This window comes from Corythoichthys intestinalis, chromosome 3 (genome assembly GCF_030265065.1).
Source record: "Corythoichthys intestinalis isolate RoL2023-P3 chromosome 3, ASM3026506v1, whole genome shotgun sequence".
In the NCBI taxonomy this organism is placed as follows: domain Eukaryota; kingdom Metazoa; phylum Chordata; class Actinopteri; order Syngnathiformes; family Syngnathidae; genus Corythoichthys; species Corythoichthys intestinalis.
The window spans coordinates 16,489,839-16,514,260 of NC_080397.1; the positions used below are offsets into that span (position 1 = coordinate 16,489,839).

Here is a 24,422-nt window from a genome sequence, read left to right on the forward strand (position 1 = left end):
GCAAGGATAGTAGTTATTGGGTGTCTGTCATGTTCACTTCAAATGATTGTGTGAAGATAGTGGCGTAGTTGAAGAAATCGAAAAAAATCAGTCTGCCCCAGAGCATATTTGTTTACAAGTTGTTCGAAAGAGTAAAGGTTACCTCCTGATGTTATTGCGGGAGTAAAGTCTGTCATACGCCGGCCACCGTAAAACCTTTGCGTTCTTCTCAGAAGTTTTATTTTTAAGATACCAAGCCATACTTTTAGTGGCACTCTAGTCCAAGTAGAAACTTTATCCAAATAAAAAGCCAGTAATACCTTATTCCCCAGTATAGATGAGATAAGAATGTGAATTTGTTTATGGTCCATTTCTTTCCACCTAGCATCGTACATGGGGTCACAGCATGCAATCAGCGTATGTTTTTTAACTTTGTATTACAGAGATCCCAGAGTAGAAAAAAATATTTTACATAGCTAATCTGTACCCACAGTTTACAAATCTGTACCCACATATTACTAAACTGTACCCACAGTTTAATAATATGTTTAGTAATCTGTAGGTACAGATCACTAAACTCCGCTTAGGGTAGACAAAAATATTTTACAGAGCGAATTTGTTAATTAGTTCATAAATCTGTACCCACAGTTTAGAAATATGTACCCACAGAATACTAAATTGTACCTACAGTTACTAATCTTTACCCACAGATTACCAAACATATTAAAAAACCATGGGTACACTTTTGTAATTATTAAACATATTGATAATCTGTAAATACAGTTTAGTAATCTGTGAGTACAGTTTAGACATATTAATAAACTGTGGGTACAGTTCAGTAATTACTAAACATATTAATAAACTGTGGGTACAGTTTAATAATCTGTGAGTACAGATTATTACTCACAGATTTAATAATCTGTAAATACAGATTAGTAAACTGTGGGTACAATTTAGTAATCTGCTGCTACAGTTTACCTGGAAAATTGCTTTCAGACATAAGGGCTACCCGTTTTAAATCCCAGGATTTAAACGGAGTTAGGTGTATGTCTGAAAGGTGCTTGTGGCTACAGATTAGATTATTTATTTTATTTTATTCAGACCCCCCCCCCCCCCCCCTCAAAAAAAATAAAATAAAATAAAAAAAATAAAAATAAAAATTGTGTGTATTTAGTGCATTTATTCAGATTTAGCATTGGAAAGAGATACATATAAGACATGCGTTTTCACTTTTTTCTCTCAAATTAGAAAAAAAACAAAACATTGTGTGTGTGTGGTGTGTATATATATATATATATATATATATATATATATATATATATATACATACAGTGCCTTGCAAAAGTATTCGGCCCCCTTGAATCTTGCAACCTTTCGCTACATTTCAGGCTTCAAACATAAAGATATGAAGTTTAATTTTTTTGTCAAGAATCAACAACAAGTGGGACACAATCGTGAAGTGGAACAACATTTATTGGATAATTTAAACTTTTTTAATAAATAAAAAAACTGAAAAGTGGGGCGTGCAATATTATTCGGCCCCTTTACTTTCAGTGCAGCAAACTCACTCCAGAAGTTCAGTGAGGATCTCTGAATGATCCAATGTTGTCCTAAATGACCGATGATGTTAAATAGAATCCACCTGTGTGTAATCAAGTCTCCGTATAAATGCACCTGCTCTGTGATAGTCTCAGGGTTCTGTTTAAAGTGCAGAGAGCATTATGAAAACCAAGGAACACACCAGGCAGGTCCGAGATACTGTTGTGGAGAAGTTTAAAGCCGGATTTGGATACAAAAAGATTTCCCAAGCTTTAAACATCTCAAGGAGCACTGTGCAAGCCATCATATTGAAATGGAAGGAGCATCAGACCACTGCAAATCTACCAAGACCCGGCCGTCCTTCCAAACTTTCTTCTCAAACAAGGAGAAAACGAATCAGAGATGCAGCCAAGAGGCCCATGATCACTCTGGATGAACTGCAGAGATCTACAGCTGAGGTGGGAGAGTCTGTCCATAGGACAACAATCAGTCGTACACTGCACAAATCTGGCCTTTATGGAAGAGTGGCAAGAAGAAAGCCATTTCTCAAAGATATCCATAAAAAGTCTCGTTTAAAGTTTGCCACAAGCCACCTGGGAGACATACCAAACATGTGGAAGAAGGTGCTCTGGTCAGATGAAACCAAAATTGAACTTTTTGGCCACAATGCAAAACGATATGTTTGGCGTAAAAGCAACACAGCTCATCACCCTGAACACACCATCCCCACTGTCAAACATGGTGGTGGCAGCATCATGGTTTGGGCCTGCTTTTCTTCAGCAGGGACAGGGAAGATGGTTAAAATTGACGGGAAGATGGATGCAGCCAAATACAGGAACATTCTGGAAGAAAACCTGTTGGTATCTGCACAAGACCTGAGACTGGGACGGAGATTTATCTTCCAACAGGACAATGATCCAAAACATAAAGCCAAATCTACAATGGAATGGTTCAAAAATAAACTTATCCAGGTGTTAGAATGGCCAAGTCAAAGTCCAGACCTGAATCCAATCGAGAATCTGTGGAAAGAGCTGAAGACTGCTGTTCACAAACACTCTCCATCCAACCTCACTGAGCTCGAGCTGTTTTGCAAGGAAGAATGGGCAAGAATTTCAGTCTCTCGATGTGCAAAACTGATAGAAACATACCCCAAGCGACTTGCAGCTGTAATTGGAGCAAAAGGTGGCGCTTCAAAGTATTAACGCAAGGCGGCCGAATAATATTGCACGCCCCACTTTTCAGTTTTTTATTTGTTAAAAAAGTTTAAATTATCCAATAAATTTTGTTCCACTTCACGATTGTGTCCCACTTGTTGTTGATTCTTGACAAAAAATTAAAATTTTATATCTTTATGTTTGAAGCCTGAAATGTGGCGAAAGGTTGCAAGGTTCAAGGGGGCTGAATACTTTTGCAAGGCACTGTATTTATATATATATATATATATATATATATATATATATATATATATATATATATATATATATATATATATATATATATTTACACTCACCGGCCACTTTATTAGGTACACCTGTCCAACTGCTCGTTAACACTTAATTTCTAATCAGCCAATAACATGGCGGCAACTCAGTGCATTTAGGTATGTAGACATGGTTGAAGACAATCTCCTGCAGTTCAAACTGAGCATCAGTATGGGGAAGAAAGGTGATTTGAGTGACTTTGAACGTGGCATGGTTGTTGGTGCCAGAAGGGCTGGTCTGAGTATTTCAGAAACTGCTGATCTACTGGGATTTTCACGCACAACCATCTCTAGGGTTTACAGAGAATGGTCCGAAACGAAAAAATATCCAGTGAGCGACGGTTCTGTGGGCGGAAATGCCTTGTTGATGCCAGAAGTCAGAGGAGGATGGTCAGACTGGTTCGAGCTGGTAGAAAGGCAACAGTGACTCAAATAACCACCCGTTACAACCAAGGTAGGCAGAAGAGCATCTCTGAGCGCACAGTACGTCGAACTTTGAGGCAGATGGGCTACAGCAGCAGAAGACCACGCCGTGTACCACTCCTTTCAGCTAAGAACAGGAAACTGAGGCTACAATTTGCACAAGCTCATCGAAATTGGACAATGGAAGATTGGAAAAACGTTGCCTGGTCTGATGAGTCTCGATTTCTGCTGTGACATTGAGATGGTAGGGTCAGAATTTGGCGTCAACAACATGAAAGCATGGATCAATCCTGCCTTGTATCAACGGTTCAGCCTGGTGGTGGTGGTGTAATGGTGTGGGGAATATTTTCTTGGCACTCTTTGGGCCTCTTGGTACCAATTGAGCATCGTTGTTGCCTACCATGTCTATCCGTTTATGACCACAAGGTACCCAACTTCTGATGGCTACTTTCAGCAGGATAATGCGCCGTGTCCTAAAGTTGGAATCATCTCAGACTGGTTTCTTGAACATGACAATGAGTTCACTGTACTCAAATGGCCTCCACAGTCACCAGATCTCAATCCAATAGAGCATCTTTGGGATGCGGTGGAATGGGAGATTCGCATCATGGATGTGCAGCCGACAAATCTGCACCAACTGTGTGATGCCATCATGTCAATATGGACCAAACTCTCTGAGGAATGCTTCCAGCACCTTGTTGAATCAAAATTGAAAAAAAATTGAGGCAGTTCTGAAGGCAAAAGTGGGTCCAACCCGTTACTAGCATGGTGTACCCAATAAAGTGTCTTGCCCACCCGGGCGGTATGGTCTCTCCTTTCAAGCTCGGGTCCTCTACCAGAACCCTGGGAGCTTGAGGGTTCTGCGCAGGATCTTAGCTGTCCCTAGGATTGCGCTCTTCTGAACGGAAATGTCGGATGTTGTTCCTGGTATCTGTTGGAGCCATGCACCCAGCTTGGGGGACTGCCCCTAATGTCCCAAACACTACTGGCACCACTGTTGCCTTCACTCCCCACATTTTCTCTAACTCCTCTTCCTTCAACCCTTGATATTTCTCCAGATTTTCGTGTTCTTTTTTCCTGATGTTGCTATTGCTCGGGGTTGCTACATCCATCACTACTGCTGTCTTCTGATGTTTATCCATGAACACTATGTCAGGCTGGTTGGCCATCACCAGTTTGTCTGTCTGGATCTGGAAGTCCCACAGGATCTTGGCTCGGTTGTTCTCGATCACCTTTGGAGGTGTCGCCCACCTTGACTCTGGGGTCACCAGTCCGTACTCGGCACAGATGTTCCTGAACACTATTCCTGCTACCTGGTTATGTCGTTCCATGTATGCCTTGCGTGCCAGCATCTTATGGGAGGGCATAGCTGTTAATGGCCTGGATCTGATTCTTGCCTTTCAGCTAAATCTTGAGGACCTGCCTCAGCCTCTGGAAGTATTTGGTTGTGGCAGACCCCCTAGTTCAGGGGTGTCCAAACTTTTTGCAATGGGGGCCAGATTTTGTGTGGTAAAAATGTGGGGGGCCGACCTCGGCTAACGTCCTTTACGTAGAACAATATACTTAAGCAAATTTTAGCAAGCCATTCTGTATGTCACATTTGCTTTATTATTTTTTTTTAAATGAATAATTTCAACAATCTTGCAATTTCGACTCTCGAACTCTTGGGAAATACTGACTGAAATAAAACTAGCTTCAAGTTGCTTTAATTTCTTGCTGCGTATCTTCTCAGTAATCTTGTCACACATTTCAGCGGGTCTAGTTATGTAATATCGCCTCACATTGAACTCTTTAAAAACAGCGATTGTCGCTTTGCAAATGAGCACACAGTTTTTGCGTATTTTAGTGAAGAAATAGTCCAATTTCCACCTCTCCTTGAAGCGTCGACCATTGTAGTCAACTTTCTTTTTTTGTTGATTATCGCCATTTTAGAAAAATTGGAAGTAAAGGGTCACACGGGGTGATGTAGCTTAGAGTGCTGCTGCCTTTTAGTGGTTAAATGAGGAGCAGCATTTAGTGTGTAAGCTACTTCATATTCTGGTAGCAGTACTGCTGACCAATTTATTAATTCTGTGTGCGGGTCAGACGTTATTGATTTTATGACAGAGGCTGGGGGCCAGATAAAATTTGACCACGGGCCGCATTTGGCCCCGGCCCGGACTTTGGACATGTCTGCCCTAGTTGCTTCCTCATGGTTCCCATTTGCCTGTGGGATCCCCAGGTATTTGTAGCTGTCCTGCACATCAGTTATGTTGCCTATAGGTAGTTTAGCCCCTTCAGTTGAGATCAGCTTCCCTCTTCTGGATACTATTCGCCCACACTTATCTAGTCCGAATGACATCCCGATGTCATTGCTGTATATTCTCGTGAGGTGAATCAGGGAGTCGATGTCACACTCGTTTTAGGCATAAAGCTTGATATCATACATGTAGAGGAGGTGACTGATGGTTGTTCCACATCGGAACCGTACCCGAAACCACTCTTGGTGATGATCTGGCTGAGGGAGTTTAGGCCTATGCAGAACAGCAGGGGTGACAGAGCATCTCCTTGGTAGATACCGCATTTGATTCTCATCTGCGCAACTGGCTTTGAGTTGCTTTCTAGAGTTGTCTTCCACAGCCCCATTGAGTTCTGGAGGAAGGTCCTTAGTTTCCTGTTGATGTTATACAGCTTCAAGCATTCCAGTATCCATGTGTGTGGCATTGAGTCATAGGCTTTCTTGTAGTCGATCCAGGCAGTGCACAGGTTGGTGCTCCTGGCCTTGCAGTCTCTGGCGACTGCCCTGTCCACCAGTAGTTGGTGTTTGGCTCCCCCGGGGTTATTGCCAATCCTTTTCTGTGCCCTGTGCATGTATTGCTCCATGTGCCTGATCATTTTAGCCGCTATGATGCCTGATAGGAGCTTCCATGTGGTGCTGAGGCAGGTGATAGGCAGGTAGTTGGATGGTACTGTTCCCTTCTGGGGGCCCTTGACGATGACGACTGTCCGAACTTGGGATAGCCACTCTATATATTAAGCCTGAACAATATATCGTTTAAACATCGCCATCGCGATGTGTGCGTGCGAGATAGTCCCATCGCAAGGACGTGCGATAGTTTTTATTTTTTTTTAATCCACATACGCCCTGCTTTCTGCTCTGCGCAGAGCCTCACACGCTCTTTGAATCTCACAGTCACTGCAGCACTTGCTTATTAAAGTTAACGAGGCTGGTATCTTTGATCTTGCCAAAGAAGCGGACATCACAGCGCAGCAGCTGTCAATCATCGTTTAACTTGTTAAACAGTTTCTGCAAGGAAGCCGCTTTGGAATGAATGTGTGTGTGTGTGGAGATGTTTGAGACATATAAATTAAATGCCAGAAGTGATCATGAGGAGTTTGTAATTTCTACATGTCTACCAAGAGTCACAGTTAAGTTAGATAAACAGAAGTATTTAATAAAGCCAAGCATTTTTCTACTACAGTACTTTATTCTTGTTCAAAAATGATTTGGTTGGACAGTTATGTTTAAAACTGATCATGATTATTACATTTGAAGTGCTTAAAACCATTTATTAATTTATATATACATTATGTACAGTGGGGAGAACAAGTATTTGATACACTGCCAACATTGGCAGTGTATCAAATACTTGTTCTATATATACATATGTATATATATATATATATATATATATATATATATATATATATATATATATATATATATATATACATACACACACATATATATCAGCCTATGAGGTTTATCTGAGGCACGCTTATTGCTAGTTTTAAATATATATATAGTCTTTAAGCACTTCAAATGTAATACAGAAATTATGATGAGTTTTAAACACGTTACTGTCCCACGGAATTATTTTTAAACACGAATAAAGTAGAAAAATGTTTGTCTTTATTATATGCTTCATTGAGTGAGTCCACTCAAATCAGCTGAAGCTGCTCACCTAAACACAATGAGTTGCCACTTGTTAAACAGTTGCTGTTTAAACAGTTGCTGTTTAACAAGTCAAACGATGATTGACGCATGCGGCACTTTGAAGCTTGGACTTCCCAGCATCTCTGGTAAGATCAAACCTTTACATTTGCCAATCATCGTTAACTTTAATAAGCAACTCCAGTTCACTACCAGACCAAAACAAGTGACAGGAGGGAGAGTGAGAGACTATTTGATCGGATCGTGACAGCTCTATAAAATACTGCATTTATTTATTATTTTAATTGAAGAAAAATCCACAATGGACTGAGGATGCGAAGTGTGAACCGCGAAGTAGCGAGGGATTATTGTACTAAACTGCGGGTATGGATTAGCTATGAAAAATATTTATTTCTACCCTGGCACCTGGGGGGCGGCTCCGTAATAGATAGATAGATAGATAGATAGATAGATAGATAGATAGATAGATAGATAGATAGATAGATAGATAGATAGATAGATAGATAGATAGATAGATAGATTTTATTAACAGACTCAAGGTTCAAATTACAACAACACAATACAAGTTTCAAAGTATAAAACAACAACGTAATACCAATCCACAGTTAATACGTGAAATCCTTTTCTTTGTGGTTGCTCATTTATTGTGCGAAGGGGTTTTTGTTTGTGGAAAAAGCTCTTGTCTTGGTTAATCCCAGTAGTCCATTGAAGATGAGCTTTTTCTTTAACACCCTGTCAACCAGAAGACAGGGCCACAAAGCCACCTGTCAGTAGGCCGTTATGCAAAGCTCTCGGCTGACCAAGAGCTGACCGGGAGCATCTGTGCTTCTGTTTGCGTCTAATACACTAATGAGACCTGTCAAGCTGTCGTATTCGCCGCCATCACCCTCCGGTGCTAAGAAAGGCTCCTTCCGTTTGGCTGTTGGAAGTGACATTAACAAATACGCGGGCGCTAAAAAACAGGCATGTGCCAAAAAAAAAAAAAAAAAAAAATGCTGACGAGCATGTTAAGCAGACATATTGAATAATCAACAGAAAAAGAGATAATGTTTTAATTTTTTAATTCCAGTCCTTGTTCAGTATGTTGGAGGGTTTCAGATTGTGAGGTTTTTCTCCGCAGAGAAGAGCTAGATATCTTAAGGGGAGCTGATGTAGCTCGCTAAAAATAGGTTCCAGGTTGTTAGGTTCCAGTTTATTCTACAGATGTTATCACATGACGACTCAAGCTCACAGCAAACACAGAGCTTACAGACAAGCTAACTTTGGCAACCATTGCTTGCTAGCTATTTCATCTCGCTGTTTGTGCCTTGATAAAGTTATATTCTTCTTTTGTTTAATATACATGTGCATTGTGTAGCACATTGTGGTGTTTATGTTTTGTCTGTTTACATTAATAATAAAACGTAGTTCCATTGTTGCATTGCTACGAGTGGGAATTATTTTTAAAGTACGTATTACCTTACTATGAAGAATAATTTTTCGGAATATGAAGCAAAAAAGCTTCAAAAAACCTTTTGTGAAATGAATTTTTCATGTACCGAAGCAGTCGTATCTCAAGATAGTACTGTACTGTCATATGCTACGGATAACACTAATATAAAGTTTCAAAAAATAGACTCATTTGCAAGAAGGCAAGCCAGGTACAAACTATGCTAAATAGAGCTGTCCTATAATAACTTTTTAACCGATATACCCATATTGTCCAACTCCAAAAATCTGATACCGAGACCAATATATGCGGTCGTGGACTTAACATGTAATGGCTAATTGCATTTTAGCATCATAGTTTGGAGACATGTAAAGGTCAATAAGCATAACTGCTATGCTAAGCTGTGACCAGCCCTTGTACAAAGGCAGAAGGCTTCTACATTCACTTTGAAGGCAACATGCATATTGGCCCAAAACTGATAATAAAAATGTTGTTATCCGATATCATTTTTAAAATGCATTTATCAGCTACCCGATAATATCAGACAACTCTAATAGGTGTTTTGATTTACCAGCATATTTGCATCTATTTAGAAAATAAGAGATAAGACAGATGATTATACCCTGTTGAATTCCAAAATTTCAAATAAGCACTTACTATTGATGCCATCTGCCATGCTATGCCATCCTCGCCGGCCTATAAAAAGAGCGGCACTCACCAGTAAAAGACCAACACTTTGCGAGCATGCTTCCCTGTCAAGCTGCCAAGCATCCATCAAATACATTTCGCCTCCTCTCATCTCACTTTACGTGCTCTCCTCCTGCAGTATCCTGGGTTCTGACCTTGTTTCATTGTATCTTATAAACACCCCCCTCCCTCATGAGAAAAAAGCTCAGATGATATAAAAGTTTTGTTGTTTTGCTTTAACACCTACAGTATGTTCCGGAGTTAATTTGCAGCAAACTATTTACATGTAAAATATGCAAATGAGTCTCAGTGAGCTCAACAAAGGAGCCAAAAGTCCTTCCTGTTAACGTCTCGTGAAGGACGACACAGTAAGACGTATGCGGGATACTTCAGAAAGGAATGGCAACTTATCTGCGTTTGTTGTCTTCAAACGCTTGTATTAGTTTTAGATAAAAGCCACTCTCATTCTCTGCAGGCAGCAAAACCTACTCCTTGTTGATTATGGCGGTTTGAATTAGGCGGAGATGAATTTGTGGATAAAAGTCAAATGGATGAAACAACTGTCCCCTAACACTGCGGCTTCCCTAGACTTCACAGAGATTTTTTAGGGTTTTGTTTTACAAGTTCACTCGCTGCTTGGCTGTGCAAAGCAAACTTGTAACTGCTGTTTCACGGTCCACTCACACACAGCACAGCGGGCAGCTGTAAACATAAAGTTCTGAGGGGCTAGTTGACTAACAAAGTGGTGCAATTAATGGTGAAAAGGCAAGGGAAAATGCCGATGTGGTGAAACAAGCACCCGGACAGAGGTGGGTAGAGTAGCCAAAGATTTTACTTAAATAAGAGTAGCATTACTTCTAAATAATATTACTCAAGTAAAAGTAAAAGTAATCATTCAAAAATTTACTCATAGGACAAGTAAAAAAAGTATTCGTTGAAAAGAATACTCATGTAATCAGTAACATTGTGAGTAACTGTTTACAATGTGTGATTTAACAAATAAAGTTTTTTTTTTCTTCTCAGCAACACTTCATCTATAGGAACTGTTATTATTATACTGTACGAGAACCTATTACATGATCATATTAGGCCAAAAAGATGACACAAAAATCATCAAATTCAGACCAGAACAACACTCGTCTAAAGACCACGAGTGCCCTCTAGCGGAGAAAAAAACATTGTTACCTCTGATTGGTATATTGGAGTCATGTGGTTATTGTTGTGACGTCTCATAATTGGAACTGAGACTGTCTGCATCTTAAAATAAAGTCAATACGTAGAATAAAGAGGAAAAATGTAATGACTCTAGTTTAGCCCAAAGTAGCAGAGTAAAAGAAGTGTTTCTTCTTCAAAAATCTACTGAAGTAAAAGTAAAAAGTATAGCGTGGTAAAACTACTCTAAGAAGTACATTTTTTAAATCAAAAAGTTACTCAAGTAAATATAACTAAGTAAATGTACCATGTTCTTATCCACCTCTAATCATAGTACAGTAGAGTACAGTATAGTATAGTATAGTATAGTATAGTATAGTATAGTATAGTATAGTATAATACAGGTAGTCCCCGGGTTCTATTCCTACGCTGACGAGGTAACCCAAATTTCCGCGCAAATCGGAATTAACCATTTAGAGTGTATCACAAAAGTGATTACACCCCTCGCATTTCTGCAGATAATTAAGTATATCTTTTCATGGGAAACACGGACAAAATGACACATTGACACAATGAAAAGTAGTCTGTGTGCAGCTTATGTAATAGAGTTAATTTATTTTCCCCTCAAAATAACTCAAAATATAGCCATTAATATCTAAACCTCTGGCAGCAAAAGTGAGTACACCCCTTAGAAACTACGTACATCCCTAAATGTCCAAACTTAATACTGCCTGTCATTTTCCCTCCAAAATGTCATATGACTCGTTAGTGTTACTAGGTCCAGGTGTGTATAGGGAGCAGGTGTGTTCAAATTTGTAGTGCAGCTCTCACACTCTCTCATACTGGTCACTGAAAGTTCCGACCTGGCACCACATGGCAAAAAACTCTCTGAGGATCTTAAAAGACGTATTGTTGCGCTACATGAAGATGACCAAGGCTTAAAGAAAATTGCCAACACCCTGAAACTGAGTTGCAGCACAGTGGCTAAGATCATTCAGCGTTTACAAAGAGCAGGGTCCACTCAGAACAGGCCTCAGGTTGGTCGTCCAAAGAAGCTGAGCGCACGTGCTGAGCGTCACATCCAAATGCTTTCTTTGAAAGATCGCCGCAGGAGTGCTGTCAGCATTGCTGCAGAGATTGAAGAGGTGGTGGTGGGGGGGGTCATTCTGTTAGTGCTTAGACCATACGCCGCACTCTACATCAAATTGGTGTGCGTGGTTGTCACCCCAGGAGGAAGCCTCTTCTGAAGACGGTACACAATAAAGCCCGCCAACAGGTTGCTGAAGACATGTCAACAAAGCACGTGGATCGCTGGAACCATGCCCTATGGTCTGATGAGACGAAGATTAATTTGTTTGGCTGCGATGGTCTCAAGCATGTGTGGTGGCGACCAAGTGAGCAGTACAAAGATAAGTATGTTATGCCTACAGTCAACCATGGAGGTGGGAATGTTATAGTCTTGGGCTGCATGAGTGCTGCTGGTGTTGGAGAGTTACATTCCATTGAGGGAAACATGAACTCCAACATGTAGTGTGAAATACTGCAGCAGAGCATGATCCCCTCCCTGCAGAAACTGGGTCGCAGGGCAGTGTTCCAGCATGACAATGACCCCAAACACACCTCCAAGATCACAACTTCTTTACTGAAGAGGTTGAGGGTAAAGATGATGGACTGGCCAAGCATGTCTCCAGACCTGAAGCCAATAGAACATCTTTCGGGGATCCTCAAGCGGAAGGTGGAGGTGCGCAAAGTCTCAAATATCCGGCAGCTCTGCAACTTTGTCATGGAGGAGTGGAAGAGCATTCCAGTGGCAACCTGTGAAGCTCCATTCAACTCCATGTCCAGGAGAGTAAAGGCAGTTAGTTCTGGATAATAGTTGTGGCCACACAAAATATTGACAGTAGCCATGTTGTATGTTAATATTGACAACTTTCACTAAGGGGTGCACTCACTTTTGTTGCCAGGGGTTTAGATATTAAGGGATATATTTTCAGTTATTTTGAGGGGAAAATAAATAAACTCTATTATATAAGCTACACACAGACTATTTTTCATTGTGTCGAAGTTTCATTTTGTCAGTGTTGTCTCATGAAAAGATACTTAAATATCTGCAGAAATGCGAGGGGTGTACTCAATTTACACTGTAAGTACCCCTAAATACCCCCTAAATCTCAAAATGACGATCCAAAAACATGCATTATATATCATTGTACTGTCCTCGCCAAGATGTTGGCACTAAGCCGTAGCTCGACAGAACGTTAAACTGTAATCTTTCCCCTCTCTCTCTCTCTCTCACTTGGCTGAGCGGTCTTCGTGGGAGCAAGTGCACTCTTCCTCATGTGTGCACTTGCTATCTTCTTCGTGTGTGCAAATGCGCTCTTATTCGTGTGTACATGTGCTCTTACTCGCTTGTGGAAGTACTACGTGCTCTATGCTTCCTGCACTAAAATAAAAGTATGCAGCGCAAAACGTAAGTCCACATTATAATGAGATACACATTTTTCCAAATAGCAGAACAGTCATACTAATAAAATAAAGTAAAAAATAAGATACTGTGAGGTACAATAAAGTAATGTTTACGTGACTAAGAAAAAAAAAAAAAAACGACTGGAGACAAAGTGACGGACTTCTAAAGTCGAAATCATGTTAAGTCGGGTACGTCGTAACCTGGGCGACTACTATACTATACATAGTATAGCGTAGCATAGCATAGCATAGCATAGCATAGCATAGCATAGCATAGCATAGCATAGGCAGCCACTTCCTGGAAACACTGGCTTGCATTTAGCTTCTTTCCCGCCATGATTTCACATTAAAAAAAAACAATTTCTGAATTTTTTTTCAAATTATTAAACAAAATTCTTTCTGCTGAGATGCTATGGAGAAGCAAGAGTCATAATTAGATAAAAACAACATTTTGAAATTGAATACCGCTTTGATTAAATAAAGAAAAATTATGTATTATGGCCCTTAAATTTTAAAATACGGTAATTTTACTGAACAGTTCATCGATGGTACCAAATGTTAATGCCACTAATCAGACTCCAGGATCCAGCCAATCACTTAACTGACTCCCCCTTATGTTTTCGATTGACAGAACACAATCCATTGTGCTGAAAAACGACATTATGAAATAAAAGAAGAGAGAAAGACGATATGAAAAAAACTGCGAAAAATGCTTTTTATCTTGTAAAATCTTAATAATAATATTACCTTATTTTACAATTTACTGGCCATAATACATAATTTGTTTGTTATCAAAATGGTATTTATTTAAAAATCTTTATATTTAATTGTGACTATTTTGGGGTTACATAGGATGCACATTATAGAGGTGTTGTCTTTCCTTTTAAAGTGCATTGCTTGGCATCACCACACAAGTTTCGCTTATGTTTATAAGACAGACCAGATAGATCTAAATCAAGGGTGAGGTCATTTATGATACTAAAACATTTCTAAATGTTTATCTTCCATCGCCCTGCTCGTAACGAATGATTAAAAAAAAAAAAAAAAGTTTACTTTTTTTGTAATGAATTCTACCGAATGAGTAAATACGACGAATATATCTGAATTTAAAAAAAAAAAAAAAAAATTCATGTTGGAGTCCTCCTTTACTCCAGATGGTGTTAGAGGTAATGCGCCTAAACCAATAACCGTCATTACGGCAAAAAGTAGCCAAACCAAAACAGATGACGGAAGATGAGGAAAGTTATTGGAAATGTACAGAGTGGGGACTATCGATTACAGCATTTCTTACACTATTTGAAGTGTATTTTATTTTTAATTTTTTTGAATCAGGAAATGCTTATTTTGCTTTAGCCCTACGCTGAAGTCATTGAAACACTGGGTGAGTATTTATTTTTGCACTATTTCAAGAAATGCTCTTAAGTTTTGAAACTATAAGCACATTTTATTTTAGCCAATATAAATATATATATTATGCGGGAGTGTATGTTCACTGGTAATGGTTTACAATTAAGATTGAAATCCAACACTGAAAATGGTGAATTTGTATTTTTATAAAAATAAAAAGTTACCAAGCTGGCGAGTGCTACCTGACTTTAACGGTTACGTCAGTCGATCCTTACAAAAAAGGGTGTGTTGTCTATTTTTGCATATAAACTGTAAATATAGAACAATAAAAATACATCCACAAGTTTAATGTTTTGTCCTATTTTTTTTTGCTGCTTTTTAGTTTTAGCCAATAGAAAAACCTTTAACTTTCATTTGCGGTGAGAAAAAATACCTTTGTGTTTTCCCTGTTGTACCGAACCGTGACCCCCGTACCGAGGTATGAACTGTTACTTGTGTGTACAGTAATGTCTATTAATGATGTCACAAGTAAGGGTGGGCAATCTGGGACACTCGCACTTGATTGGCTGAAATAGCACTGGCATTTATAGTAGAGTAGAGTAGAGTAGAGTAGAGTAGAGTAGAGTAGAGTAGAGTAGAGCATACAGTAGTATAGTAGTAATAGTATTCATCTATATGAACTATTATTATTATACTGTACGATAACCTATTACATGACCATATTAGCCCAAAAAGATGACACAAATATCATCAAATTCAGACCAGAACAACACCAGTCCAAAGAGCGCGAGTAAAGGCAGCCACTTCCTGTTAACCCGGCTTCTATTTAGTTTTTATTCTCCATGATTTCACATCAAAACAATGAAATCCTAAATGTTTTTCAAATGATTAAACAAGATACTTACTGTTGGGATGCACATGATAAAGTTATCATCTCTCCTTTTATAGTCAATTGCTTAGTCACCCAACTTTTGCTTGTGTTTATATGACAGGTCTGATAAAGGTCGAAATCAACGGTGAGGTCAGTTATGATACGACAACATTTCTCAATGTTTATCCTCCATCACATTGCTGGTAATGAATGAGCAAAGAAGTTTTTTTATTTTTTTTTTGTAACAAGTTCTGTCAAATAATAATGAATAAGGCTACAAAGAAAGTGTGAAGTTAGAACTATGCAAACCTAGTGATATGAAGTCCAGGATACCCCACTGGGTTATCACTATCCCACGATGAGAGCAGGTGGCTATTTGGGAGGTTTGGTTCTTAGGAGACCTTCAACCTGCCAACAAATGACAGATTTTTTTCCCCTTTGGAACCAGCAGAGAAAGAACTCATTATCGCTCTAAGAGAGGGATGAAGCTAATGCCCACTGAGGCACAGGTGGAGCTGTCACACACCATTTTTGGCAGGTCATTTTGACCCACTCACATTGTTTCGCCTGCTTAGGAACGATTGGGGTCCTTAACATACGGCAAGGACAGGTGCAGCAAAGGCCACGTAAGTAAAAAGCATCTGTGTTGGCTCCTCTTTGCCCCTCTAATGATGCTTGGATGACATCAGTGGTGCTCAGGAATCACAAGTGGCTTCCAGTGGGATGGATTTCAGCAACACTGAATATTGGCAGCTTTGTTTAGCCTTCAGTTCACGAACAGACAATGAAATGTCATCGTAAATGTTGAGAGGAATCCATGTGAAATGCTTATGCAGGCAGAGCTGGCAATTAAGCCTCTTTTGCCACAGTTTGTTAACCACATCTCAACAAGATGCAAATTTTTGACGCACGTTAATCTATTCAGTGTTAAGGGCTAAGACATAAGGCAAGTGGTTTTCAGCGCACTTCAAAGAGCCAAGGATTGTTGTAATTAAAGCAGACACTCGATTCATTATTATGCCCATAAATCTTTTCTTGATTTCCCCTCGCGCAAAATAACAGGCACATTTGCTGTGTTTCCTCTCGCTGGTGTTGGAAAAATTCTTGTGACTTCCAGAGAGATATGCAACCGCTGGAGTATAGTTGTGTTCATCCTTGACTGCTGTGAAGAACATGATTATTTACTCAAGTGGATTTGAAGGTTTATCTGGTTGCCCTCTGGGGAGCTTGAGACAAGGTCAGGGGAGGAGGGATTGTTGATATAGTTGAGAAACAAATCTAAGCTAGAAATATTTGACATATATGTTCTGACCTATCTATTTATTTTTACAAGTGCAGTAATCCAGCTTTCAATTTACTAGCTGAAGAAATGTGAGATTTTCTTACCTTATAAATGAGTGAGTTCCAGTTCTTGAAATTGTATTTTGCTTGCTGGTTCCTCTTGTTGTTGTCTAGTGTAATTTATGACTGTATAACATAATAAAGAAAAGGAAATGAAAGAGATTTTAAAACGAATACGAAAATACTGTTGGACAGCTTATCTACCGTATTTTCTGGACTATAAATAGCTTAATATGGAGGCAAGATGGATGACAACTTGAAAACTCTGCATGCAAGCAGGACTGAATGGGCCCTCACAGTTTGGCGCAACTTGGACGTCACGCAGATCGTCCCCATCTCATCATCTCATAAGAACCTAACTTCCTTGGAATTCGCCTCTTTTTTTTTGGGGGGGGGGGGGGTTGGAAATACATTCAGACACCTAGGAGAAAAAAACCCCGATTGAAGAGGGTCCTACAAAAAAGGAGGCACTACTGAGCTCTGCAGCCATGCCCTTATTCAAAACCAAAATTAATCTTCTAATTGGGCCAATTTGACATAGTGTGCCAAATTCTGTGGCTCTATAACCTGCCTGAGTCCCTCAAAAAATATACTTCCTTTTAATGGCAAACAAAGGGGAGTCACAGCAACAGACGTAGATATGTGGACATGGGCCTTAAGATATTGTATTGCAAAAAGTCTGGGACTACAATGAAGAACCTGAAAAGAACTGGACATGTATAAGTAAAATGATGATGAATTTCTGTTGGCACTAGTTGATGCTGTAGAGTTGATGCAAATAACCCCTACAGGAAACCTCTTAACTCTTATCAAGCACGGGAAGTTTGGCGCGGATATGTTATATGTATAAGTTATGACTGTTCAAAATTGAGACGAAATGGCGACGGTCATTTTCACTTTCCTATTTGGACCCCTCTGCTTTAACGAAACCTCAATATTTTTCATCAGGCTACTAAACACATATCTTAAGGCTCCCCTGATGCAGGTTTGAGGTCAATTGATTTTTTTTTCCTTGGATGAGGAGCCTGTCCTCATAAAAAAGTGTGTTTCCTGTCCCCACTAAGGGGTGCCAGGCCTAATCGGTAATATTTAATGCAGTCGTGTTCAGGCTGGGATACCTCTCATGCATGCCAGACATGAAAAAGACAGCACCTTGTATCAGGGAGTTATAAGTCACTTAACTGAATTTGGCGCGTTGCCCAAAAAATGTCCGACTTTGGCACCCCGCCCAGGTCAGGCCCGTAAATGAAAACTCACCATTCTGATAACTGGAGATTTCATGTCTCATGAATAGTCTTACAAATATTGAGGAGGATCCAAATAACTCCCTAGGCGCCAAGGTCTCGCACACTTGGTGCTAGGGCCCTAACTAGTAACTGAAATCAAGAGCTAATTTTGCGAAAGCAAAGCTATAACAGTCAAACTAAGCTAACTGGTAACTGGACAATCAGTACAGGAATCTGAGTCACATTTTGGAAGGTAAATTTTATGTCGTTTGTCCTGTAGTTTTATACAGTCATATATGGTATCGAAACCATCTTCACATCAAGCAGACTTGAATAGGCCTGCAGTGCAAATGCTAACATAATATAAGTAAGTGGTGAGCGGACTATTGTCCAAAACTCTGAGTAAAAGGCTGTCTACATGCCACGAAAGTTATAAAAAAGCCATCAAAATGGCTGTTGTCGATCAAGTGCTAGAGTTTGCTAATCCAAAAGAATCTTATGTTCGCAATAGCACTGCAGGACTGTTCAAGTCTGCTGGCAGTGGAGTTGGTTTCGACAACAAGTATACAGCCTATGACTGTATTTATATTACATTAAGTTTGTGTAACCTGTTCCTATTTTTTGAGGAACTAACTTCGACTTTTTAACTATTTGTGTATATTGAGTAAGAATTACTTGAAAGCATAACTTAAGCAATTTTTATAGAAAAATTAATTAATAAAAATAAATATGTCCAATATGACTATATTCCTATTGTTTCAACATCCTCTTGTGTTAATAAGGTCATAGTGTGGTGAGGGATGATACAAACGCACGCTATCATTTTAGATCAGCACTGTTCAGTTAAGGATCCTCTGTAATTATAGTATATTGTGCATACAATGTTAAAAAAAGAAAATACTGTAAGAACCAATATAGACTAGATTTCAGTTTAGATGAAGGGCTTGCACACATGTAGCAGTTCTTATTAAAATGGAAAATCCTGCTTCCTCTGTCAAGAAAAAAAATCTAATTTGCATATACACCACCAAGTTTGCAGGAAAAATATCGTCCATACCCAAATGCATGAACACAATTTTTATTTGTGTGTTGTAGTGAGATAAGCAAACTATTTACTGTTGTGAATGTCATTATTTTGAAAAAATTCAACAACAAATAACAGAGAATTGGGCTCGAGTTACAAGATTCGGACTCGAATTGACTCGAGTCGCAAATTTGATGACTCGCCACTCAACTCGAACTTGAAGAAAAAAAAAAGGACTCAGACTTGACTCACTTGAGCTAGGAGGGTTCGAGAATCGAGACTTGATTCGACTTGTGAGGCAATACCTCTGGACTGGGCTCGACTTGACTCATGAGACAATGACTTGAGACTCGACAAGCTGACCCAAAAAACCTGGATCATAGATTGGTTTCCACCTACCTGTGATCCGCTTGGTTGCCTTGGCCGCTCCTGCCATGCCTTCACGGAACATCATGGCAATCAAAAATCAATCAAATCCCTCCCACACACACACTTTTTTTTTTTTTTTTTACATTGAAAGTAAGGTTTCCCTCAAAGATAAACCTGAGTGCTTTGTGGTTGGGTTAGGGTACAATGGTGTAGGCTTTGAGGGACCTGAGACTCAGGTCACAACCTTTTAACTTGACACAGCTTGTCTTTATAATCTTTAACTTGACATGACTTGTCTTTACAACCTTGTGACTTGACCTCAAAACTCGACTTGACTCCACATAACCTCGTGAGTCGATTCGACATAAACTCGTGACTCAACTTCACTTGCCCAAAACAATAAGACTCAGGAGTCAGGACTTATCATGAGTCATTATGATCACCATAATGACTCATGGAATTGTCTGCAAAATTGTTCCTAGCCACTTTCACTGTATCTTTAAAGTTACAACCTATCCCTGCATTAAAACTGCAAAAGTCAAGGAAGGACCAACAATCCCCACTGGAACTTTAAGTTAATCTGATACTGTATAGAACATCCATCATTTCAAATGTTGATTCAGTGGTCTAGACTTTCCTCCGTCCTCACAGCCAAATGGACTGTGACCTTCATCTGCGACTTTGTGTGTCTGTGAATGTTTGCAGTGTCCGTTCAGCACAGGGCAACTTTCCGAGAGAGTGCAAGCGGGCAATCAGTCAGCGCTGTGTTGCTTGGAGGAGAGAGGCACAAATATTTTATGAGTATACTGCATTAAACTTGCAGCACAGTGTGCCAACGTTGCCCAAGGAGTGGTTTACTCTGATCAATGTTCTAAACAGAAAAAAAAGTAGGTTAAGTATTCACAGAGAAATCAAAGACAGTAAAGTTCAGCGCTGCTTAATACCAAATGAACAACATACACATGGTGAAACATGATGTTGCCAAACTCGGGTTTCGGACTCAAACTAGGTCATTCATACTCAGTGGTAGTAATTGGTATGTGTGAGGTGTGCGATCACTCAGGGCTGCGTGGCTGGGGGGCAGAAAGGCAAAGCAAGTCGATGTGATTCAATCACAGATTTACAGTCTTGAAGAAGTATAATAATACAGTAGAATGTCAATCCCTCACATTAAAGGCGCTTTGCAGTTGAAGTAAACATTAATAAATTGTTTAATTTATTGGTAACAAGCCTGCCAAATTTGCACGAATAAAACCATTTGTATTTATTCGTAATAAGGCTAACCTGGCACGCCAGATTAGCCAGATATCCGCTACGAATGTATTCTACATATCAACCTTGGAGAGACCTGTTTAATACAAGAAACCTTGAAAAAATACACGGCTGCTGATTGGATGATGGCTCTTCTCGTCACAGTCACGAAAACATGGTGTCATGCTTTGAGTTTGTTCTGTCAGGTTTGTGCTCTATTGTGTCTTGTCCATCTCATTGCCCATTGATTTCACCTGCTCCTTGTTTATCTACCATTCAGCTGTTCCTCGTGTCACCCGCCTGTGCCTCATTGTCTCGTTACCCCATGTCTGTATTTATCATTCACTCCCAGCCATTTTCACCGGTGCAACCCCCGTCGATCCTGGCCGTTTTACTGGATTTTGACTGATTTTGCAAGGCCCACAGAAAATTCTGTTCTATTGCTATATAAACATGGCACCCACCAAAAGAAAGATTGGACTCTCTTCTTTCAGCAGGAAAAAAAGTTAGTTCATGTCTTTTTCCATTCTTTAGATATCAGCATTAGAAAATAGATTAGTTTGAGCAATTTTCCAATTTCTGATGAAAAAACAGAGAAATTAAGCTTTTTGTAAAATCACACATTTCAAACTTAACTTTGACTTTAACGCAGCTATTTCTTGCTTTAGTGACATCCCAAACATCTGAATAATGTTTTCCTTTTACAAAATAACATAAACAACAAGACAAATAGAGCTTTTGATCGCAAAGTAACAACTTATTTACACATAGCTAACTGAGAGATGACGCTGTTGTGGCCGCGACAGCCGGGGTAAACTTTTCCCTCATCGCTGCCTGTCTCATTAAGATGGATTTTTTGAGTCTTTCTTTTGTGGTGACCACTGCCTCGTGGCAGAGTTCGCCTGGGGAACTTGTGTTCCTGGGGGGGAACTAGTTTGACTGTACGCGTTTCCATGCGGGACACTGGAGGGTGAGGGGGACGCGAGCGGCCGAGCACGGCGGCGTGGGCTCTACTCGGCGAGCAGCACGGACTCAACGGCATCGTCCGCTGCACTGGTGGTCCCGGTCGTTCTGCTCGGTCGTCCAGCGCCTGGCATCCCGGGGATCCTCCCGGTTGTTCTGCTCGGTCGTCCGCCGCCTGGCATCCTAGACGTCCATTCATCTTCTGCTCACCAGCACCCTGGCCGTGCGGCCCGGCCGTTCGTTCCGTTGAATCGGGCTGCGGGTCTTACCAAATGCGCTACTCCCCTCCAGTGGCCAGTTTTATTGCTTTAAAATGGATTTTCAACATTGTGCTTTGGAGCTAAGGTGAATCAGAACCCAGAGATGTCTCTTGTAAAAAAAAAAACGGGACAGTGAAATAATTAAAAATAGAAGGTATTTATACGTTTTGGGGAGCAAATGAGTTAAGATCCCCAAATGCTGTCAGTTCTTCTTCTGTCATTGTCGTCATGTGTTATGTCTATGCCTGTTGTTCCTCGGTCCACCGGTCTTTTGTTTGATCCTCTTGACTTTGGTTTGAACTTTGCTTTTTGGACTTTTGTTTGTACTTTGTTTTTGCTCACTTCTATTAATACATTTTTGAGTTGTTCACCACCTTGCCTCGCCTTTTTCTTTCCCTGTGTTTAGATCCACTCCCTTCTCCTTGCCTGCCTGCCCGTCCATGAAACGTGACAAAAAGCTTTTGTTCTTAGGTGTATTTCATTCATCAGACAAAACTTGGGGGACTGACTTATCTACAAGAACCGCTTTGCATTCCGCCATTGGATTCAAGCAGATAGTCGCTTCCTGGTCGCATCTACAGCTTCTGCGTGTTTCTCCTGATTGGCTCGACCAATCCACATTAAAGAGCAGCTGAAGAGCCTCTCGGATTTTGATGTAATTTTACGAATATAAACTTTGGACGAGTTCGTCAAAACAACCATGTCATTTTTAACTCGTAACTGCGAGGATAATTTGCATTTTTTTTTTTTTAGATTTGTGCATTCCGTTAATAGTCCCTTCCCGAACCCGGAAGTGTGACGTAAATTCCTGAACGCAACAGAAGACAATTCACAGCGAGTACAGCAGCAGCAATGATATCAGTGATATTTCCAACCAAATGAACTATTCAGGATCACTGTTTCGTGACGCTAACTATGGCAAAGGCTCCCAGGAAAGTTTATCTATAATTAATCCCTACATGTTTGAACCTGAGGCGTCAGATGACGATGATTTACTCAGCACAGCAGATGCTGGTGATGAGGCTGGTTGGGAGCTCGACACGTCACGAAAGAAAGAACGGTAGGCATCTAGCATCGTGCTTTCTCTCCGAACCTTTCTTTACTCAGCCATTGTGTGATATGATCATCAGTAATTGCAAAAACAGACGACTACAAATCTAGTAATGTATCAAATTGACATGACTAGACAACCTGTCAGCTGTCTTATGACAGGCAAGCAACAACAAAAAAACAGGTCGCGATCAACCAATTAATGTATCAAATTGTCAGTAAGGATCCACTTACGTTGAATCCTCCTAGGCTTTCAAAGCTGTCGTCTGTTAGGACTCCCTGATTGCAGGCTGGAGGCTAGACAGAACGACGATAGCTGCGACCCATCACAATAAGCAGCCTTCATAAACCTGTTTGTCGTTGCCGCTTGTCGACAGACCAACACTTTTGGCATCCCTGTCAGTCACATCCAGCATTCAGGTATTTCTCACATTGTAAGACACCCAGCTAATTTGACTTCTTGTTCCATCCCAGGATTCCCCGTGCCTGATCCCCAGCTGTACAGTCGCCTGATTGACGCGTGCACGTGCGCTGCCCCGAGCCTCGTGCGCCCTTAAATAAACGTTACATACTACACTGAAAAAAATAACTGGTAGATTTACTTGATAAAATTATTGAAACAATTTGCACTTTTTTCTATTACCGGTAAGTAAATTTTACGGCTTGCAATACTAAGTTCAGTACACAAGCAGTAAAATTTACTTAATAAAAGTAAGTGCAAATTGTTACAATGATTTTATCAAGTAAAATCAAGTAAGTAAATTTCACTGCTTGCAATATTAAGTTCATTGTACTGCTTGTAAACTGAACTTAATGTCAGGGCAAAGTTGGCAAAGTCGATGTGGACCAAAGTGCGACCAGGAAACAGAAGTGGAGTGAATGGCTTTTATTGAACAATGGCTATGGCTGTGGCTGCGGCTGCGGCTTTGGCAGCTTGATGGGTGGGTGTCCTGATGGCAAAAAACAAGATTAGTCAAGAATTCGATAAACGATCGTCAAGAAACTACAGGCGGAGTTGGCCGATGTACCAATGGTGACTGGCAGAATCATCTGGCACCTGCTTGCTGCCCTGGCCACTCCCTAAGGGCCCAAATACACCAGATGCATGATCGTTGCGGTTCCGGTCCGGTGTGTTGACTGCGTGCCACGCAGTACGTCAAAAACAGGCAAATCATACCGGCTGCGCACGGCTGCGGTCCGCCAACTCCGTTCCCTCGTGAGCGCTCGCGTGATCGCGCGCTATAATGTGCCGTTTAAAACAACGAAAAACACACGGAGTCTATACTCATCAGAGAAGCAGAGAGAGAGAGAGCACATTTTTTCTTAATTTACATATTGATATTTTAGTTATGTCTGTCTCTTAATTCCAGATTGACTGCATCATGTTGAGATCAGGGCTCCGTGTGCAGGGGGGTAGGGGGCGGGGCCCTATTTTGCCCTTGGTTGTGTCGGTGGGTTTATATCTTTGTGCACATTTAGAATTTATGGCACATAACATCTGATAGAGCTGTTATAAACAACTGTTAAATAATCTGTAATATTTATAAAATGGATAGCGAATTATATACTACATGAACTAAAAAACAGCGTACTTGGAATTGGTGTCTCAACACTACAGATTCCTGTGCCCA

At 40.3% G+C, this 24,422-nt stretch overlaps 1 long non-coding RNA gene across 1 annotated transcript; it reads left to right on the forward strand.

Moving 5' to 3' along the window:
- The first annotated feature begins 22,586 nt into the window (after positions 1-22,586).
- On the forward strand, positions 22,587-23,422 carry LOC130912976 (uncharacterized). Its single transcript, XR_009062682.1, has 3 exons — positions 22,587-22,801; positions 23,041-23,189; positions 23,266-23,422. It is a non-coding gene; the product is annotated as an uncharacterized LOC130912976 (long non-coding RNA).
- The last annotated feature ends 1,000 nt before the right edge of the window (positions 23,423-24,422 follow it).